At 37.7% G+C, this 8949-nt stretch overlaps 1 protein-coding gene across 1 annotated transcript in view; it reads left to right on the top strand.

Annotated features, from left to right (window-relative positions):
* The first annotated feature begins 2091 nt into the window (after positions 1-2091).
* The window catches only part of LOC124805156 (serine/threonine-protein kinase D1), a 244912-nt gene continuing 238054 nt past the window's right edge, over positions 2092-8949 (top strand). The window contains exon 1 of the mRNA XM_047265638.1: positions 2092-2500. The gene's annotated coding sequence lies outside the window, so the exon portion shown is untranslated. The remainder of the gene's footprint in view (positions 2501-8949) is intronic.

Genomic DNA, 8949 nt, shown 5'->3' with positions numbered 1-8949 from the left:
TTTATTGCCTGATTTTCTTATCAATCTTTCATTACTTTGTAACTTTGCTTTTGTAATTGCCTTTCTACATATTTTTATGGTTTACTGCATGTTCTGTAAACTTGGGGTCAGTACAACTCTTCAATTTAAGTTAAGCATTTTCATTGTTCTGGAGAAATTTCCAATACCTGTCGTAATCCAGGAAATGTATGTAAATGCCCGTATGAGTTTGTTCTACAAGTTTTTTAGAAGAACACAATTCGAATTTTAACATAAAATGGGAAAACATCATATACAGCATTTTTGCTTGTTTGTAACAATACTTCGGCACATGGTTGGTTACCTAGTGTATTTACGAAATGACTGCAACAGTTAGGGGAGAAAGTTCTTTTGTATATTTGATGTGAAATATTTTAAGTCACTGGGCCTCTGTTAATTTCAAGGATCAGTGCATTGTGATTGGACATTCCTACGTCGACATTAATTACATCTGTATCAATGGCTCCTACACTTGTGAAGAAATTATCTATGAGACTTCGTGAAGAGTTTGTTACTCTTGTAGGGCTATTTATATGTGGATACAAGTTGAAACTATGATGAATTGACTTTGTAAGGCAGAGAACTACTGCACATCACAACACTGTCAGGTATGTGATTAATGGAACAAGTGGTTAAAGTATGGCACTGGACTGCCCCCACCTGCAATCTTGGTTGTGCTGACTGACATTTGGGTTAGGTTGAAAGCTGACACTTTGGCTGAGTTGGCAAAGTCAACAAACATCAACACCTCATATAGGTTGTGATATCAGATTTACCAGCAGTGGAGCCTAATTTTTATGTGTGCACCTCACTGAAAAAAGCAGGTGGGGGAGGGGAGGGGAGGGGAGGGGGGGGGTCCAATACATAACTTTTACCGAACAAGTAATAATTTAAAGTTAATTGTCATATATGTTACACAATGCCTGAGTCACTTTTACTAACTTCAAAATAATTCATGCTAATACATTGACATTAATTGGAGTTTTGTATTTTTACTGCTGATCATCTGTTACGAGCAATGTTGTTTAAAACATTATATTAACTCACTTTTGGAAAGGAGAGAGGACTGGGATGCTTGGCTGCTGCCTTGATACAGAAACTGCTCCATCAATTTATTTAACACTGGCGAAGGAAACAACTAGTCTAGACTTAAACTCACTACATGAAAATATTTCCAGGGATTCGTAGTATGCTATGTGAATAGAAAGTGCCTTGTGAGGCTGTTTGGCGCATAAACGATTTCTGGGGATACATACATATACTGCATCTTACTGGCGGGGACGTTTATTCTCACTGTGCCAAAATTTAAGCAACGGATGAGATATAAAGGTAGCCACAATGAAAAGTTAATTATTATGTTTAGTCACTGTAGCTACCAGTACACGGGTTTTTATGAAACTCGTCTCGTTTAGATACAGGTAGTCTTTAAACAAAAAATATGGTATACAGTCAGTTACCAAGTGTGTATGCTGACACGAACTGACATGCGGCACTGTGTTTTGTGCCGGTTCCCTGCTTCAGTATTGAATCGTGGGGCCGTACTAAACATTGTAACGTGCATCGTTTCCTTATGCACAATAATTTAAAATGAAAAGTTGGGTTTAGGTAGGAGAGCAGAAAAGATATATTACTATTTATAAATACGTGTTCGTCAACAGCTAAGACAAGCGTCTTGTTTATCTAATGCAGCAAGAAAAGGTTATAAAAAACTGAACTTTAAGTGTCAACGTGTGGTACCCTGTAATTAATCAATTCGCTAGCTGTATTATACAGCTGTTGACCTACAAAACGTATGGGCCGTGCAAAATGGAGGGCACACATGGTCGCAACACTGTACTGCAGCCTGCCGTGTCCCACTTTTTGTCCAAACTAGTACATCTGTCGCAATGTCACTGAAATATACAATAAAGGAAATCCGCAATTCGCCTGCTATTTATCACCCGTCACGCACGCAATGGAACTTCCTCGTCGTTCTTAACAGAAGCGACGGTACCGGTCCATCCAGAATAACGCCACCGAAATAAACTTCCTTAAATATTAGTAAATGCTGCAGTGGTCTTCGGCGACCTTCTACATTACACACAGACGCTGATGTTCCTACAGACTGTGCGGATTGCTCCACCGAGAATACCCTGTGTTCTTCAAGCTAATCTAGTATTTAAAAAAACGTTCATTATACTTTTTAACGTAGAACAGATTAGCAGTTCGAAACCACATGAATGCATCGCACCAATGTTCACTTCAGTGAAACAGTCCCTCAGGTCTGCCACACGGCCATTGGCAACACTGACTCTTATGACCCCGCAAACGTCGGGGAAGGTTGTTGTGTATTCGATGTTATAAATATTAGGTGATATGTTGACTGAGGAAAGGAAATATATGTGAAAGACGGAATGTCAAGTAACGTGAGTCATGCAACTTTGAGTCTACATGAATATAGTGGAGCGAATTGGTGGAATTAACTCGTTATTCTTTCCAGCAGGTGGGTAACGGTACACTAAGACCGAAAAACATTTGTGATTGTGAAAGTGGTTGATTGTATTATAAACTTCCGGAGTTGGTCGAATATGAGTTTTTTTTTACTGAAGTTTATTGGCAGGGAGTTTTTGCAGTTCGCGGAGTTTTAAATGTGAGTGAATTGTTGAATGATAGATCCTAGCATAAATTTGACTCAGTACTGCACCACCTGTTTAGAGCGTGCTATATCAGATGTCTTCGATTGTTGATGTGACTAGAAAAGGTTTTGTCACAGAAGCGATGTTTGTACTTATTGAAAGTTTTGTTGCAAATTGGCCATTGGTGTGTGCTGAAATAGCCCGTAACTCCCGTCACCTGTCATCGTCCAATGTGAAAATGTTGTTTCTAAATCTCGAGACAATATCCTAAAGATAGTTAATTAGATTTTTGTTTGTCGTTCAGCATCTGACCCTTCCATAGATTTCCTACTTTATTTTAGACACAGCACTTCAACAGCGTGTGTGTATTGCAGAAGATTAAATTCTGTACCTTTCGTTGTCATTAGTTGTTCTTTCTTCACATTTCTTGGTAGCCTGACATTGCCACTGTAAATTATGGAAAAAGAAACTATATGCTACATACGAACCAAGGCCAGATGCCAGCCCAAAACTTGGTGTGTGTGTGTGTGTGTGTGTGTGTGTGTGTGTGAGAGAGAGAGAGAGAGATAGTGGGTGGGGGAGGAGGGGATTGTTCTTATTAATTGAAACTACTTGTTGGAATTTGTTTGCGTAATTTACCCACATACTTGTATACTTGTACAGTTAAAATTTTAAGTGTCTCAAATACAGGAATATATGCAACATTTTTAATGTATTTACTTTAATATTCCATGCATATTTTATCCATTTTGGTGAGCACTGCAGCAATTTTCATTAACTGCATTGTAGAAAATACTGCAAACAGCCACAAGAGGCAAGCAGTTATAAAAAGTGCCAATTGTGTTAAGAGTAAAATGACCGAAAATTCAGGTACTTTGCTTTCTATAGTCATATCTTCGTTGTACATTTTCGTTAGGTACCTGTTTTTTAGCCTATCCACTTATAGATTCTGTAGCTCAGCAAAAAAATATACATCATAAATTTTTGTTTTCTGCTAAGTGACTTGCATTGTTACTATTTGCCCTTACAGCCAGAGGTTTTGCAAGACTTCACATTCTTTATGTAATAAGCAAATTCCATTTGGAAATGTGGATTCTCAGTGTCAGTATCAGATGATATATGCATACAAAACACAAGAATCATTGGTCTTGTCAGTGTTTAACCAAGAAATCTGTTCTTTTGTGTATTAATTAGATTCCAGCCAGTGCAAGTGTCATGAATGCAAAGTCATTCACGTCTTTCTTTGCGTCTACCATTTCTTTTTCATTGTCATTATTTTGTCACAGTTGAAAAGTAGAGAGATATCTCCAGTTCTGTTTTAAAGTTATTTAGTCAGTTTCATGTTCCATTGATTATCTGAACAATAATCACTCGTTGCCATTTTATTTATTTATTCACAGGCTACTGGTTTTTTAGTATAAATTCATAGATGGAATAGGAGTTGTCCATGAGAAACTAGTTTTAATTTACATTTAAAATACGCGTCGATACCTTTCAGACATTTTATGTTATTGATAAAATGATCAAAAATTTTAATTGCTACATATTGAACCCTCTCTGAGCCACTTAGAGCTTTGACAATGGATAATAAAGGTCTTATTGAGTGGAAGTATATCAAGAGTTTGATATGTTTATTTCCAAGATTAGCCATTATACATTGAGCAAAGGTGGCTGAACTGATTTGTTTAAGAAGCTCAACAATATTCTTCTTCCAGTTCAAGTCTTCATCAATTCGTACACCCAAAAGTTTGGTGCATTCTACCCTACTTACTGACTCCTGCTCATGTGTGACATTGTTGTTATGGCTTTATTTGTTGTACAGAAAAGAATGTAGACTGTTTCTTCAAAATTTGGGGAGAGTCCATGTTTAGAGAACCATTGAATAATTCTTTGTAAAATATTATTTACTAACTCTTCTATTGCTTTCTCTCCAATGCAGTTTGTTATAACAGAAGTATCGTCTGCAAAAAGTACCAGTTTTGCTTGTTGACTGTTAAGTGGAAGGTCATTCACGTATATTAGGAATAGAAGTGGAACCAAAATTGAACAATGTAGGACTCCCCTTGTGATGTTACCCCAGTCACTAAAATTTTCTAACTTTCTAACATTGTCTGAAGTATTCAGCACTAGGTTTCACATTCTGTTTGTCAAGTGTGATTCAAATCAGCCATGTGTAAAGTCATCAGTTCCATAAAACTTGGGTTTTTCGAAGAGAGTATCTTGACCTATACAATCTAAGGCCATGGAAAGATCACAAAAATACCAACTGGTGATATAGTATTATTTAAGACTTTTACTATTTGATGAGTGAATGTATAAATGGGATTCTCAGTCGAACAACCCTTTTGGAATCCAAATTGTGATATGCTGACTAAATTGTCTCCACTTAAGTGTGCGACTACTCTTGAATATTGGAAAAAAAGTTGGTAAAGAAATTGGACAATAATTATGCAAGTCTGCCTTGTCACCTTTCTTATGAAGTTATTTAATAATTGAATATTTTAACCTATCTTGAAAAATTCTCTTTGCCACTGATGCATTGCATATATAACTTATCGCTTATCAAGTTGGAATGACTTTTCAGAATTCTATTTGAAATTCCGTCAATCTCACAACAGCAGTGTCAATTAGTTTGTGTTATGGAATCTTGTACAATGACTGGCTGTCCTGTCTCCCTTTTGATAGTGTCCCATATAGTTGTAATCTTATTATCTGCATTATTTTATTTCTACCAGGACATGCACACTTCTGAATATTTTAAAGGCTCTCTTCAACATGCTACAGTATTTTTTGTAGTATGCAAGTAATGTTGGCTCTTGACTTACTCTGGCTTTGCATACATTTCTCCTCCTGTTACATGAGATTTCAATTCCTTTAGTTATCCACAGCTTACTTTTTTGCCAAATATATTCCTTACTTATCAATAAATAATGGATACTAAATTATACTCTCATATGTATGCTTGAAGGCATCACTTACACTATTTCATCTGTAATTAGCATCAAGGAATTGTTTCCAGATCAGATCTTTTAATTAGTAATGGAATGTACATAATTGTGAATTTTCTGCTAGATTAAAACTGTGTGCTGGAACAGGATTTGGGCACATACTTAACTATGAGTGTACATATACTGGAAAATATAAAAAGTATTGACTACTTATTTTCTTTACTGGGACATGTATATAATTATAAAAAATTATGGCAAATTTAAACTGTTATTAAAGTGTAAGCGTATGGTCTTGTGGAAGGGTTTGTCATTTGGTGCAGCCCAACCATTAATTCCTCTCATGTGCCAACCTTTTCATCTCAGAGTAGCACTTACACCCAACATCTTCAATTATTAGTTGAATGTGTTTCAATCGCTGTCTTTGCCTATAGTTTTTACTCTCTGCAGCTCTCTGTCATAGCATGGAATTTATTCCATGATGTCCTAACACACACCCTATCATTCTGTCCTTTCTTCTTGCCAGTATTTTTCAACACATTTATTTCCTTGCAAAATTTTTGGTGAACCCCCTCACTTCTTACTATAGAAGACCACATAATTTTCAGTATTATTCTGTAGCACCACATCTCGTCTCAACGTTTTCTAGTTGTCGTATCGTCCATGATTCATTTGCGTAGGATGCTTTGCTACTCTGCTTCTTACAGTTGGCCTATATCCTTCATGCTTGGTGTTATGTACAAGAATAGTTTGAAAAAAATTTGGATTTAATTGTGGTACAAAAAACTGTATCAAGTTGTTTCTTTAGAAACAGTTGCGGAGCATATAAGTACAGATAGTAAAATGTTATTGAAACGCTGTTTCCAGAAGAGCAATGTTCAAAGCCATGAGTTGAAAAGCCATAGAAATTCTTAAAAGTTCACAAGTCAGACGGACACTCAGCCAGGCACCATAAAAATTTGGAAATCTCTTAGCTCCCCTCTTGACCAAAATTTACTGCAGATCTATTGAGTAGAGAACTGCTCTCACTTGTTAAAAAATATATAGAATGTCATTGACCCATCAGCCATTCAACATTTGCTGTGTGAATAAAGATCTTCTCAGTCCGTTACAACCTTTGACTACACACATTCGTATTGCTCAGCAAATTTTCTCATTTCAACTGTCTATCTTGTGTTAGGTCTTCCTGATATATTCTCCATGCCTTGGATTCCAGCAAAGATCTTCCTTAGTTTACCTGTCATCTACATGCCTTGCTACTTGTCCTGCTCAGCACAATTTGTTTTCATTACATTCATAACCAACATAGTCTTTACCTGATCCATTAGTTTACTTTCCCTTTCTCCTAATAATTAATTCCCCAGTGTACATCCTGCCATTGCTCATAGAACAATTTTCATTTTTAAGTGCTTTTTGCATGGAAAGCCCCTACCTTACTGCCATATGTCAAGATTGGTAATACATACATATCAACTGTAAACTTTGTTTCACACATCAGAATCTTAGTTTTGAAAATCCTCTTTAGTGCATCAAAAGCACTATAGGCCTTTTCATACTCCCAAGTTTTTTTTCCCCATCCAGTTGTCATATCAGCTGTGCAAAATTTAAAATCTCCTCAACTGGTTTTATGCCACCTGTGCTTTTTGTACTATTTTTGGTCTGTTCTATTAAGTACTTCTGTGCTTTGCTGAAGTTCACCAGTAATTGCCAATCTTCTTCTGCCATTCCTCTCTGGACTTCGCCGTTTACCTTCTGTTAAGGCAACCGACTCGGGCAGCATCCTCTCCAACCTAGTCGCTCCATTTCACCTTTTGCTCTTCTTCCTCCAGGTTCACTGCAGCAGGCTTTCCTTGCAGGATCTTTCTCATTGAGTCACATTAAATGTCCAGTCCATATCAGTCTACACAGCTTTATGAACTTGACCACATCATCCTCCTTATAGCAGTCATAAATTTAAGTCATTTCGTTGTCTTCTCCAGGTCCTTTTTTCATATACGGGTCCAAAAATGCTCCTCAGTATACTTCTTTCAGGCCGCTGGACCTGATGGGATACCAGTTCGATTTTACACAGAGTACGTGAAGGAACTTGTCCCCCTTCTTTCAGTGGTGTACCGTAGGTTTCTAGAAGAGCGTAACATTCCAAAGGATTGGAAAAAAGGACGCCAAACAGATGTGCAGAACTATAGACCTATACCTCGAACGTTGATCAGTTGTAGAATTTTGGAACATGTGTTAGGTTCGAGTATAATGACTTTTCTGGAAACTAGAAATCTACTCTGTAGGAATCAGCATGGGTTTCGAAAAAGACGATCGTGTGAAACTGAGCTCGCGCTATTCGTCCACGAGACTCAGAGGGCCATAGACACGGGTTCCCAGGTAGATACTGTGTTTCTTGACTTCCCCAAGGCGTTCGATACAGTTCCCCATAGTCATTTAATGAACAAAGTAAGAACATATGGACTATCAGACCAATTGTGTGATTGGATTGAAGAGTTCCTAGATAACAGAATGCATCATGTCATTCTCAATGGAGAGAAGTCTTCTGAAGTAAAAGTGATTTCAGGTGTGCCGCAGGGCAGTGTCATAGGACCGTTGCTATTTACAATGGACATAAATGAGCTTGTGGATGACAACAGAAGTTCACTGAGGCTTTTTGTGGATGATGCTGTGGTACGTCGAGAGGTTTTAACAATGGAAAATTTTACTGAAATGCAGGAGGATCTGCAGTGAATTGACGCATGGTGCTGGGAATGGCAATTGAATCCCAAGGTAGACAAGTGTAATGTGCTGCAAATACATAGAAAGAAAGATCCCATATCATTTAGCTATAATATAGCAGGTCAGCAACTGGAAGCAGCTAATTCCATAAATTATCTGGGAGTAGGCATTAGGAGTGATTTAAAATGGAACGGTCGTATAAAGTTGATCATCGGTAAAGCAGATGCCAGACTGAGATTCATTGTAAGAATCCTAAGGAAATGCAATCCGAAAACAAAGGAAGTAGGTTACAGTACGCTTGTTCGCCCACTGCTTGAGTACTGCTCAGCAGTGTGGGATCCGTACCAGATAGGGTTGATAGAAGAGATAGAGAAGATCCAACAGAGATCAGCGCGCTTCGTTACAGGATCATTTAGTAATCGCGAAAACGTTACGGAGATGATAGATAAACTCCAGTGGAAGAATCTGCAGGAGAGACGCTCAGTAGCTCGGTACGGGCTTTTGTTTAAGTTTCGAGAACATACCTTCACCGAGGAGTCAAGCAGCATATTGCTCCCTCATACGTATATCTCGTGAAGAGACCATGAGGATAAAATCAGAGAGATTAGAGCCCACACCAAGGCATACCGACAATCCTTCCTTCCATGAACAAT

The sequence above is a fragment of the Schistocerca piceifrons genome, chromosome 1, assembly GCF_021461385.2.
Source record: "Schistocerca piceifrons isolate TAMUIC-IGC-003096 chromosome 1, iqSchPice1.1, whole genome shotgun sequence".
NCBI lineage: Eukaryota > Metazoa > Arthropoda > Insecta > Orthoptera > Acrididae > Schistocerca > Schistocerca piceifrons.
The sequence above is the reverse complement of the archived record's forward strand: the minus strand, read 5'-3'. Positions and strand labels throughout refer to the sequence as shown.